The following is a 12,925-nucleotide window of genomic DNA, read 5'->3' on the forward strand; positions in this document are numbered from 1 at the left end:
CTCTTCTTATGTTACGTCCCTATTTTAGAAGATATATATTCAGTGTTATTTGCTGTTCTCTCTGTTTATTATCTGTTTGTTTATCTATTTATGCTGCTGAGTTAGATCTATGCACTTAATACAGATTGCAGTTAATAAGTTTCACATTAATGTACCTCTTTACAAAGCTGAAGCTTAATTAATTAAATAACTTATAGCAAGCTAAAACATGTTGCGGTTTTTAACCAGGTCTAGCGCCAATTTGTGCTAGGCCCTGGGGCAGAGAATTGCACTGGAATGTGTGGCTGCTCCACAAGTTGGGGCCCCAGAACCCTCCAGCTTACCAGACAGTGATAGGCAGGCAGCAGTTCCTCTCCCTTCCTCCCTTCTTCCCCCTAATGGCAGGAGGAGCTGTCATTGAAGCTACCAAATGACAGAGTAGCAGGTGATAGCAGTTATTTTCATCCTCCAAAAGTGCATGGAATACTTTGATGAATCTTTGGCAGCTTTTCAGGCACCCCACATTGTTCGTTGGGACCATCCCAGAAACCTGGGCGATGCTCCCATTGGCCAATGGTGTGTGTGTGTGCAGGGGGGGGGATGCTTGGCCAGTGGCAAAGTGAGCAGCAGTGCAAATTTGTCAACGGACCCGTGCCACTACTGCCACTGCAAAGCGGTTGGCTGGCAGGTGAATGAGCATTCTGAAGCCCATGCCATCATGCCATCCCTATTTTGTAAAATGTATCATGTTTACTTATTTATTTGATACATTTTTACCCCATTCTTTCCCCAAGGAACTCATAGTTCTCTCTCCCTTTATCCTCACAAGAACTCAAAGAGATAGGTAGAGAAACTGGGCCAAGTTCACCCAGTGGGTTTCATGGCTGAGTGGAGACTTGAAGTTGGCTCCCCCAAGTGCCAGCTGACATGATAGCCATCATACCACTTTTCTAAGGCACTCAGGGTGGCATACATCCCATTTCATCCTCACAAGTGAAGATGGGAGAAAGTTCTTCTGCAGTTGGGATCTCAGGCAGAACTTCCAAGGATTTCAGGGAGGCAGTGGATGCTCTGAACTAGGGCTTGGAGGCTGTTCTGGGCTGGATGGGGGCAAACAAGCTGAAACTTAACCCAGATAAGATGGAAGTGCTCTGAGTTGGTAAAACTGATCATCTGAGCAGTGATGTAAATCTGGTCTTGGATGGGATCACACTCCCTCTGAAAGACAAAGTCCACTGCTTGGGGGTGTTTCTGGACCTGACGCTGTCCTTGGAGGCTCAGGTGGTAGCGGTGTGCAGTAGTCCTTTTACCATCTATGGCTGGTACGCCAGCTGCAACCCTACTTGGAGAAGTCAGACCTGACCTCAGTCACTCATGCTTTGGTAACATCCAGGTTGGACTACTGCAGTGCGCTGTATGTGGGGCTGCCTTTGAAAACAGTTAAGAAGCTTCAGCTGGTGCAGAATGCTGCCACAAGGATGCTCGTCTGTGCAAGTTGCTTCATGAATATCACACTCATCTTGCGGTAGCTTCACTGGTTACCAGTCCGCTTCTGGCCGGGATTCAAAGTGTTGGTCCTGACCTTTAAAGCTCTACACAGCTTGGGGCCAGGGTATCTGTCGGACCACATTCACCCATATGAAACTACCAGGGCCCTCATCTCAGGCCCTGCTTATGGCCCTGCCACTAACAGAGATCTGGTTGGTGGGGACTAGAGACAGGGTCTTTTCGGCTCTGGAATGCCCTCCCTGTAGAGCTGCACCATGCTCCCTCCCTTAGTGTTTTTTAAAAACAACTAAAAACACACATTTTTAAATAGGCTTTTTAATGTTTCACCTGTTGCTTATATCTGGTAGGTTCTTTGGTTTTTACCATTCTTAGTTTTTAGTTTTTTTAAATAACTTTTAATTTGAAATTTTAAAATCTGTAATTCTGATTGTGGTTTTAGCTTGGATTTTTAACTTGTTTAGCTTAATTTTGTTAATTTTATCTGTCTGATTTTACATTATAACTATTCTATAAATGTTGTGAGCCACCCCGAGCAGTAGTGTACTGGAGGGGTGGGGTATACATATTATAAACAAACAAACAAACAAACAAACAAATTCTAGATACACACACCATTCTAAATCAATGCCTCTGATGATATTTGAAGCCATGACACCATGGCAACTTTCTCACACAGTAATGTTCTTATCTGTTGCTTCCAGCCATCATTCATTCATTCATTCATCTACGAGGGGGTATCCAAAAGTTTTAATTATAATAAAGAAGTTATAGAGATATTTACATGAAACCTTTTGTGCATAATCAGTGTCATTGCCATGCATACTTGTGCAAATATCAAATCTTTATTATTCATGAGGAACTGCACATGAATAAGGTGTCTGCACGCTGGATACCTCGCTTGTTGACACCTCTTCAAAAGCAAACTCGCCATGACTTTTCCCAGCAGAATTTGACTTTGTTGGAGCGGAATGAAGACAATTTTTTTGCTCGTCTCATCACTATGGATGAGTGCTGGGTATACCTCTACGATCCGGAGACCAAAGAAATGATCAAGGAGTGGAAACATCCATCCTCCCCCCCTCCCAAGAAGGCGAAGGTCCAGAAATCTGCCAGGAAGGTGATGCTGTCCGTTTTTTGGGATAGCCGCGGGGTAATCTTAACCGATTACCTTCCGAAGGGCGAGACCCTCAACAGCGATTACTACTGCAACCTTCTGGAGAAACTGCGTGATGCATTGAAACAAAAACGTCGTGGCATGATCAGCAAAGGCGTCTGTCTCCTGGCCGACACTGCACCCGTCCATACGGCCCAAGCATCTGTTGTCGCCGCCCACCGGTTAGGCTATGAACTTTTGCAGCATCCACCTTATTCGCCTGATCTTGCACCAAGCGACTTTTTCCTCTTTCTCGAGATGAAGAAACCACTTCGTGGTCGGCGATTTGACGACAGAGAGGATGTCATTTTCGAAGTGGAACAGTGGTTTTTGAGCAAAGCGGAGGACTTCTACAAAGAGGGCTTGAAACAGGTGAAGAAACGCTGGCAAAAATGTGTGACTCTGCAGGGAGACTACGTGGAGAAGAACTAACTTTGACCACTGCAAGTGACTATTGTATGTTTTTTATTTCATGGTGATAATTAAAACTTTTGGATACCCCCTCGTATATCCCCCTCTTAAAAAAAAAAGACAGATCAAATAAAAATCATTTAAAAATACAATTTAAAATAACAAAATATAAAAGCAAGTTGAAATGGCAGTATAGAATTAATCCCACCAGGGATTAAAATTTCACACTTTTAAAAGGCTGGAAAAATAACAAGCTGTTGACCAGTTCCAAAATGGCTTCAGAATAGGTGCCAAGTGAACCTTCCTGGGGAGGGCATTCCTCCTCCGTTACTGCTAATTAGGAAAATCTCTCATCCTAACCCACCGGGAGCATGGCTCCTGGTGGCGGCGTGGCCTCTTGGGTAGCCCGCCACTTAACCCAGGTTTCGGGCGCAAGAGTTCCCAAAAAGTGGGTTAACTGTCCGTGTGTTGCCTCAGTGTGGCTCCACGCTGCAGCAACTCATAAGTAGCCCCCCGATCAGGAGGCTACAACAAGCCTCCCCATGTTGGGGGGCTCCCCAGAATGCCCCCACACTCACGCAGGACATTCTGGGACTTCCAGGGGCTGGGAGTCCCCCAAACCCTGCTGCCCCAACCAGCTCTACAACGGAGCTGGTAATCATCTGGGCGGCCGCCCGGAGGGCTTCCTGCTTGTGTGCAGGGAGAGCAAGTCAAACCTGCTCTTCCCACAAACCCCATTCAGGCTCTCCACACTGCTCGTGTGGAGAGACTTATAGTTGATGTATTCCAGGGCACAGTCTTTGTTCACAATGGGTGAGGCCCAACCTGTTTCTCAGATGAACTGAATGTGCATACAAGAATGTGTCCCCCAACTCCTCTGTTGGTATATAAGGTGTCTTGGCACATGCTGAAGTGGAAAATGTTGCCTGAAGGTAGAACGTTTGAGAACCACTGTGATATTCAACAATCAGTACTGTCAAATGCTGAACATCACTGTGTGCTGCAATCCAGTAATGCAAAATATCAACTGTCAGATGTCAAATATCATTAGGTGACCAATATTGACATCACATATTTGGAAAATATTCAGAGAATATGAGACTGCAATCCAGGCTATCTGGAGATTATTCAGCATCAACATTTGCTAAGGAGGATTTTGAGGGAGGTAATTCATTTCAGCAATAACTTCCAGAAAAGCTTGTGTCTATTATTTGCTTTAATGAAACAAACAAATTAAGAACAATAAAAAATCATTCTTATTCACAGCGTTTCTTACTTTCCCCCAGCTGGCCTGGAAGAATAGTGGGAGGGTGAAGAAGAAAGGTCAGGAACAGTCTGGAAAACAATACCAGGATAAAGACCCCCTACTCATTACTCTTGGTAGCTGAAGGAAACAGACTTCCAAGTATAATTACTGACAAATACACAAAGCTTCCATGAAAGCTGTGCAGTGTCTCTGCAAAACTGAAGGTGATATACCACCTGCTGCACCATTAGTGGAACTAGGAAATAACCTGAGGTACGAGTGGGGAGGGGGTGCTAACAGATTGTTCATATCAAGTAAATTTCTAGCCTCCCTACTACACTAACCCTGCATGTAGAATCACGCAGCAACTTTGTGCCTCCGATCTCTTAGCACCCCAGGCAAACTCTGTTATTGAGGCTGTGAAACAGAAATGGGCGACATGCAATCCATAGCTGGCAGGTATTCTCCCAGTCACTATTGCACAGCTTCCAGGTCCTTAGTGAAATCCCGAGAGTGGCAGTATTCATTGAGACCAAAGTGAGGTGGTGGTGGTTGAGGAACAGTTTCATGACTGGGATAGGAAAGCATGAAAATGAAATGGGCGTACATCCCACGGGCTCAGATAAGAGAAGGCAAATAAACAGCCCTTTAAAATGTTATAATTTAAAATCTCACATATTTCTAAGTCAATATTGTGGTTTTGAAGAGTGGTCTTGGAAATCTGAATTTGTGCTAGGTACAGCAGCTGCAGCATTTTTGCTTCCCCACAACTGCCATTGACTGAAAGATCACTATTAAGGGATCTTAATCCAAACTTCCTAGCATGCTAGGAGTTACTGAGATCATACACATGATTGTCCAGGAGTAGTTTGGGGGAGGGAAGATCAGCTACCCTGATCCCAACACATGAGCAGAGGCTCTGTGTGTGTCTGGCAACAATCCCCACAGAGAACTGAGGATCCTGGTGCTTCGGGAAGGGAAAACAGAGCTGGATCTGCTGGCTGCCATCTATCTCAGGAGGCCATTTGTACCTCAGTACAGCAGCAGATCTCCTCTGCCTGGCCTCTCTAGCCTAGGAAATTTATGTTAAAGATGTTCGCTGGAGCCTGGGAGGTGCTGGAAATGGTGCTCGCATGCAGATGACCAAATTCAAAGGTAGGACAGCAGCTGTTTTTGTCCTACCTCAGTTTGGAGCCAGGTAGAAGAACTGGGTTACTTGAGTTTGAATGGGGTGGGTAGGTGAGAATTCCGAGGGCCCAGACAACCAAAACAAACTGGATTTGCTCTCTCCTACCCAGCTTTTATGGTTGTGAGAACAGTTGTACTGCCTAAAAATGAAACGGGTATGAGAGAATGAGAGCTGGCTCAGGTGTCATCATAAAAGAAATGTGGCATGACCCCCAGCCTTCAACTGGCATCCACATACATCTTGTCAACAGCATTATGTGTAGATATACATGCAAATTAGTAGCAGCTTCCAGCTCATGCCACATGTTTAATGGAGTTTGCAATACCAAATATGTTGGGTTTTTTAAATGCACTGTGGTTAATAGTCCCCAAAGAATATTTAAAGCATATGAAACTGAAACAAGATTTGAAAGTCATAGTTAATCCCATCTCCTCCACAAGCTGTAGGCATAGTAGCCATAAGAACCTCAGTCCTCCAACTGGAAAAGGCTACATTTCTGTGTCTGTGACTAGAATGAAGCATGTGATATGAATAAACCATGGCAATGCTCATTTTATGCTTTAACTAGCAAACTGCACATTGTCTTGACAGGAATGGTGGTGATTGTATATTGTGAGAACCTCTGAAGAATGCAGCACATCTCTTTACTCTGCGAACAGAGAAAAATGTAACCCACCCACACTATATAGGATCCCTGTTGATTAGGACTGAGCCAGTCAGTGTCAAGAATGGAAGACAGGTGACACTCTTGCCACAGCAGAGGCCCTCAAAGCCATGCTTCTTTTCCACACATGAGTGAACAGTAACCGTTCATGAGGTGTGCACAGAATCCTGACAGTTGCACAGTAATTGTGACCTTAAACCAGCCACCAGGTTGGTGGGACCACAGAATTGCCTGGTTAATTTATGAACAGGTCATTGAACCCACTATCAAATATTCCACATGACTCATTGATAACGATAAGACATCAAATAAAAATGTTGCCTTTTCCATGGAAGAGTGATGCTGGCACAGTTCCTGAATATAGACATTACTGGTGCAGCATGGGTTTGTCACCTGACCATATGGAAGCAGCTCCCACAGTACAGTGTCATATGAAGATGGGCTTTGGTGTGTCTCCATGGGCCCCACTGGAGTTCTGCAACTTCAGGCTGAAAACATCTGTCTGTACGTCCTCCTTGTGTAAATCTGGCCCATTAATGATATAGACAAGAGGGTGTTCTCAGTTGATCTTAAAGATATGTTAATGGACACTGCCCATCCGTATGCTAATGTAACAACTGGCCAATCCAACCATTTAGATTTCTGCAGGGGCAGTGCAGACCACCAGCCAGTGCTCCAGTTGATTTAAGCCATATCAGCCTCAAACCCCTGCAGCTAGCATTTTCCTTTTAACAATATGTTTTCGAAAGGAGGAAAAATGGAAATGCAGGATATGTGCAGACTTGCCCCCTTGATGTAACAAGCTGCAAATGAACTGACACTTTCTCATCTGGTCTAAGTGCTCGGGAAGTCTCGGTGCTAACAGGTACATGTTAACAAGGAACATGCTCATGTCACGTTGCTAAGTATTTTGGGGTGGCCGGTCAAGCATAGCTGCCTTTCAAGCTGCTTCCGAAAGGAGAAATATTAATAAACTCCCGGCAGCATGCAGATTTGATTGAATTTCTCATGGATCACAGCCCGCCCGCAGCAGTGTGGCATACCTGTCAAGCAAAGACATTGTTCCATAATTGTTCTTGATGCATTGTGTGCTAATTACCATTGCTGAAAATAATCTCCAAAGATTATGGCAGGCATCATAAATAACAAGCCGGCAGTTCGACACTGCATTATGACAGGACCTCAATCGCTCTTATCTTTTACTGGAGTGGAGCTTATGCATTAGTGTTACTAATGAATCTTTTTCATTTGTACAAGTGATGTTTCCATTTGACAATGACATGAACATAAAGTGGAGGTTAATTTACTCTATTCGGAGAGGTTCATTATTTAACCTGACGTTGAGGACAAAACAATGTAGCCTAATAGACGGCAAATAGAAATGAGTTGTGATGAATTTTGCCTTTTAATGCTCTTGAATGCACTGGCTTGGTTGGCATAAGTGTGGCAAAAGACTGTATGTTGTTACGCCAGCTCAGCCACCTTATCTGGCCGAATACGAAAGGGAAATTTTCTATCCTTTCATGAACTCACTCTGATCACTTGTAAAACTGCAATGGATTTACAACAACATAAAAAGCTGCCTGTACTAACAGCTGAACACTGTCACTGTGTCAATTTTTATCAGATTAGTTGGCATTAACACTGTATCACCAATTGCTTTACAAGTCAAGCTGCAGTGAATTCAATTGGATTCAGGTAGCTATTAGAATTGCCAATTTAAACACTCGGAGCTTATCTCAGCTTTAAGCCATTGACAAAAAGGCTTGGTCACTCTCCCAACATCTTCCACCATATGTGCGCCTTACAGATATATCCTGAAACATCCAGTCATTGGAAAGCAACTTGTAGATTAGACCCTTATTGTAGATGATGTTCTCTGAGTGGATAATAGTAGGGAAGCTGAAAGGTGTCACTGATCTGTGAATTTCATTCATACTATACTTACTATAATAAGTATCATTACTATAATATTTACATATTCACATGAACTTTGAAGGCTGTAACATCATGGCAGGAGGACAGATTGCATATGCCTTTCTCCTTCAATTAGTCAGCTGAACTCCTGTCCATTTGCTAAGTATTGCACTTATATAGAACATAGAAATGACATTATTCCTGGCTAGGGTGAAGTTGCAAAGAAGGCAAAGGAGAATCTATATATTTAATTCTCCTGGGTGTGCCAGGGAAAAATGTGTCCCGGCAGCCCAGCAGATTGGCTGGGCTGCGGAGGTGCCTGATTGGCTGGCGCACCCAGGAGAGAGGACAGTTGGCCGGCGGCATGGGCCAGGGCTGCCGGCGGCGCGGGCCAGGGCTGCCGGCGGGCCCGGCCTGGCGGTGACGGGTGGTACGAGGGGGCGAGGCGAGGAGGAGGACAGGCCGAGGGTCGAGGAGACGGCAGCGTGGCAGGCCCCGATACGGGGGTGGGGGTGGGGGTGGGGGAGAGGTGGCTGGCCCCCAAAGAGGCCGGCCGCAAAGACTGGCAAGCGGCTCTCGGCAGGCCCAACAGGTGGCGGCGGTGGCTCTCGGCGGGCCCGCTGGTGGCGGCGGCGGCACTCCGCCCCGCTGGAGACTGGGGAGGGGAGAGGTAGCCGGCCCCAAAGAGCGCACAGATGCTCTGTGCAGGGTCGGCTTGTATGATATAAAGGGCATAATGAGGAAGATAGAGAAAAGGTTAGTTGCTCCTGCAGTTACCCTATATATTTTTGAAGATGAAAACAATTGTTTGTTAAAATGCTTCAGCCACTCCTGTTCCAGCCACTCACCTTTCCATTCCTAATGGGGCCTTCAAGACTGAATCTATTAGCATCAAAAATGATGATGATTACTCACAAATGTATCTACTATCAGCACATGTTAGGAAGTGAGGCCTCTTCTGCCTTGTTCTAAGGAGATCCTTCTTACATGATTAGTTATCCTAGGATCACACACACTGAACTAGCTTCTGATTTGTTTTCATGTCCAGGTGATACTTCCAAAATTTAAGAGAATTGAAAAACAGCACTCTGTGAAAGACAGACCAGGGGATCTTGTCTCATCTCCAAGTTTATTCCCAGGATAAGTGATTATGTAAATAACTTCTGGGTTGTTATCCCTGATGGGACAAATTCACAGTTAGGAAGAAAAATAGTGACCCCTGAATAACCTGAGATAGTCATCAAGAAGTGAAACATTCCAGAACTGTAATCTCAGTATAAAAATCATAGGATAACAATCCTGAGATAACAGCACCTGCAAACCAGTTTTGTTTTGCCCCTAACAGGTGGGGTATCCAAATATGTAACACACTTCTTGTTAGCAATAGGAATGAATACATACCTAATCTACAGAACACTTAAATTAATAAATATAAGTTATATTGAAATCTAACATACATACTTTACAAAACAAAAATATATTGTCAAACAGGAATATTCATAAAGAAGTATTTTGAAACAGAATGTAAACAAAACAATTGTCTTCCTCTTTGTACAATGGGAAATGGAAATCGGGGGAGAGCTGCAGTGCTCAGGTATTTGAAAATCAAATAATTTGTAATCCAGTAGACACCAAGAGGCTGCTGTGTAGTATCGCAGGCAAATTCCTTCCAAATCAAATGCAAAGCTGACCTCCTTAGAACTTATTTAATTGGCCCTTCTCCTTCTCAGGTCTCCTTGCATTCACTCTCTTCTTCTTTCCCTCGGCTGTTTTCTTCCACTCACTTTCCTATTGGTTACTCTCTCCTTCCTCCCAGGCCCTCCCCTCAGCTGAAATACAGGCTGCTTCACCTCTACCTTACATGTAGAAACCATGAGATCTGAAATCCTAGCATATTTTGATACTTATATCCAATCTATGTTTCTGCACTTTGGGATTTCAATGTCACATTGTCAAGACTTTTTCCTGGAGGGATGGGAGACAGAAGCATACTTCAAACTGATGTCTGAGACCCTCAGAATTGTGTTGGCATCCTGTGAATCACGAAGCTTCAGGGTTAAAGGTAGTGATGAGCCAGCTCCTTTTGGCTGGTGTCATATTGGTTTGGAAGCTGAGTGGTTTCCCAAAATATTGGGCAATAGATCAGCTTATTTCGGAGCCAATCCAGATTCAGTCCCTAACCACTCACCCACTCAGCCCCAGAACTGTTATTTGCAGCCAGGGATTGTGGAGGCTTCCTCCCTAGCTGCAAATGACAGGTCTGAGCCAAGCAGAGGACTTGCTGGTAGGCCCTTTCTCCAATGAAGAACCAAGGGGCAAGAAAGTATTCACTGGTGGGTTACTCTTTGCCTCCCACCCAGGTGTTTCAGAGCTGCTCTGTATTTATTTCAATTGAGACATTGGTGTCTTTACTGAATTCAACAGGGAGTTTTCATCCATGCCAGGGAAGAAATCAGGGCCTTCACTTGCTCACCTCCGCTGTGTGGTGAACATTATGCCTGAAGTTTGTTTCCACGTCCAACCCAGTGAACTTTGCCAATATCTTTAGTTAAAGGCCCATATTCTCTTCTCCTAGAATGTGTATATTTACTGGCATTTTTACTTAATCCATTGTCCACAAAACAATATATGACTGCTGGTAAGTAACAAAGTTGTAAAAATACTGTATGCTCCTGAGCATATGCAGCTTAGAAAACTAGACCATGCCAATTAATATGCTATCATCAATATGGTTTGAATCAAGCAAATATTTTCCTTGTTTATTGCAGAAGTATATTATTGTGCTGTTTTTCCCCCCAAGTGGGGTTATTTATAGTTCATAGTAAATTAGCGGAGCAATTGCCATAAATTATGGAGTCATATTTTTAGCAGTGACACATTGTACAGGACAAAAATTGACCTTTCCCATGCCATAAACAGAGGGAAGGGCCAGTGGGTGCATCCATCATAGTCCTGCCTTTTGTGATTTCATATCACCATTGCATCAGCTTCTCACAGACCATAAAATGAATCTACCCCAACTCAATATTTTTAAATCACAAAACTGAGGTAGCTGTGTTGGTGCATTAGAAGAAAAATCCACAATCCAAAGTAGGTAATGCTTTTATTAGGACCAATTGAAAAGTAACAAGAGCATCAAGTAACAAGAGCTGTTGAAGGGAGGAAAGCTAGTCTTGTGGTAACTTCAAGATAGGGCTGAGAGAGATTCCGGCCTGCAACCTTGGAGAAGCTGTTGCCAGTCTGAGTAGACCACACTGATCTAGATGGACCAATGGTATGACTCGGTATAAAGCAGCTTCCTATGTTATTTTATGGGAGGACAGCTGGTCTGGTGGTAGCAAGCATGAACTGTCCCCTTTGCTAAGCAGGGTCAACCCTGGTTTGCATTTGAATGGGAGACATGTAAAGATGTTCAGGGAAGGGGCTGCTCTGGGAAGAGCACCTGCATATTCGCATGCAGAAGCTTCCAAATTCCTCCCTGGCATCTCTAAGATAGGGCTGAGAGAAACTCCCGCCTGCAACCTTGGAGAAGCTGCCCAAAGCAGTGTGTGCATCACCGCTTTTATTTGCAAGGCCCCGTTCCATTGGGAAACGTCACACTTAAGCCGCTGTTTTTGCAGCAATCTGTCAGAGGAAAGATCTTTGACCATCTGTCAGCTATTCTAGATATGATCTACCTGCTGTGCACATGATTTTCTACTGGCGGTTTATTAGCTAGGCATCCTCAAGAAGGAAGAAATATCTTTCCCATGACATAAGTACCCAGAATGTTGGGGGGCAATATGCTAAATCATTGTAAACCGCTTAGAGAGCTTCCAGCTATAGAGCGGTATATAAATGTAAGTGCTAAGTGCTATAAGAACATAGGAAGCTGCCTTATACTGAGTCAGACCATTGGTCGGTCTAGCTCAATATTGTCTACCAGACTGGCAGCGGCTCTCCTAGGTTACAGGCAGGAGAGGTGGCAGTTGATGGAGGCTGGGGCATATACCTTTAACTTGTGGTAAACAATATCTCCACCTCCTGGAATTCCATACAAAAACTTGCCATGCTGACCCCTTAAATGGCCACTGTGCTGGCCCATTGGCCAGCTGAGCAGTGGAGGCAGGATGTTTACTGGGAGCTAAAGATATATAAATGGCCTTCTGCTCTCTTTCTTTCTTTCTTTCTTTTCTTCTTTCTTTTTTACATTTTATATCCTGCTCTTCCTCCAAGGAGCCCAGAGTGGTGTACTACATACATAAGTTTCTCCTCACAACAACCCTGTGAAGTAGGTTAGGCTGAGAGAGAAGTGACTGGCCCAGAGTCACCCAGCAAGTATCATGGCTGAGTGGGGATTAGAACTTGGATCTCCCAGGTCCTAGTCCAGCACTCAAACCATTACACCACCCCAACCCACCCATCTGCAACCACTGGGCAGGAGTCTTCCTAGCCCTACCATATGTACACAGGAAGCTGCCTTTACTGAGTCAGACCCTTGGTCCATATAGCTCAGTAGTGGCTACTCTGACTGACAATGACACTCCAAGGAGTCTTTGCAAATCCTAAAATAGTTTTGGGCAGGAGTTCCCTCCACCCCAGCACTACCATTGTTTCCTATGGACTGTGGGAAGGAGCAATCCTGGTACACAGTGCCAGAAAGTGGTGGGATTTTTTTTTTGCTTTTAAACTTTGAATATCTGCAATGACATGAGTAGGAAGTAAATAAAAGGAAGATATTATTTTGTCCCAGATTTTGGAGGTGATGGTGCCTTGAATCTTCTATTGACAGCTCAGTTTTCACTAGTTTTCAGTTTTCACAGCTCAGTTTTCACTAAAAGTTCTTGATTGAACTTATTTGGCTCAGAAGTGATACTT

Source organism: Hemicordylus capensis, chromosome 2 (assembly GCF_027244095.1).
Source record: "Hemicordylus capensis ecotype Gifberg chromosome 2, rHemCap1.1.pri, whole genome shotgun sequence".
NCBI lineage: Eukaryota > Metazoa > Chordata > Lepidosauria > Squamata > Cordylidae > Hemicordylus > Hemicordylus capensis.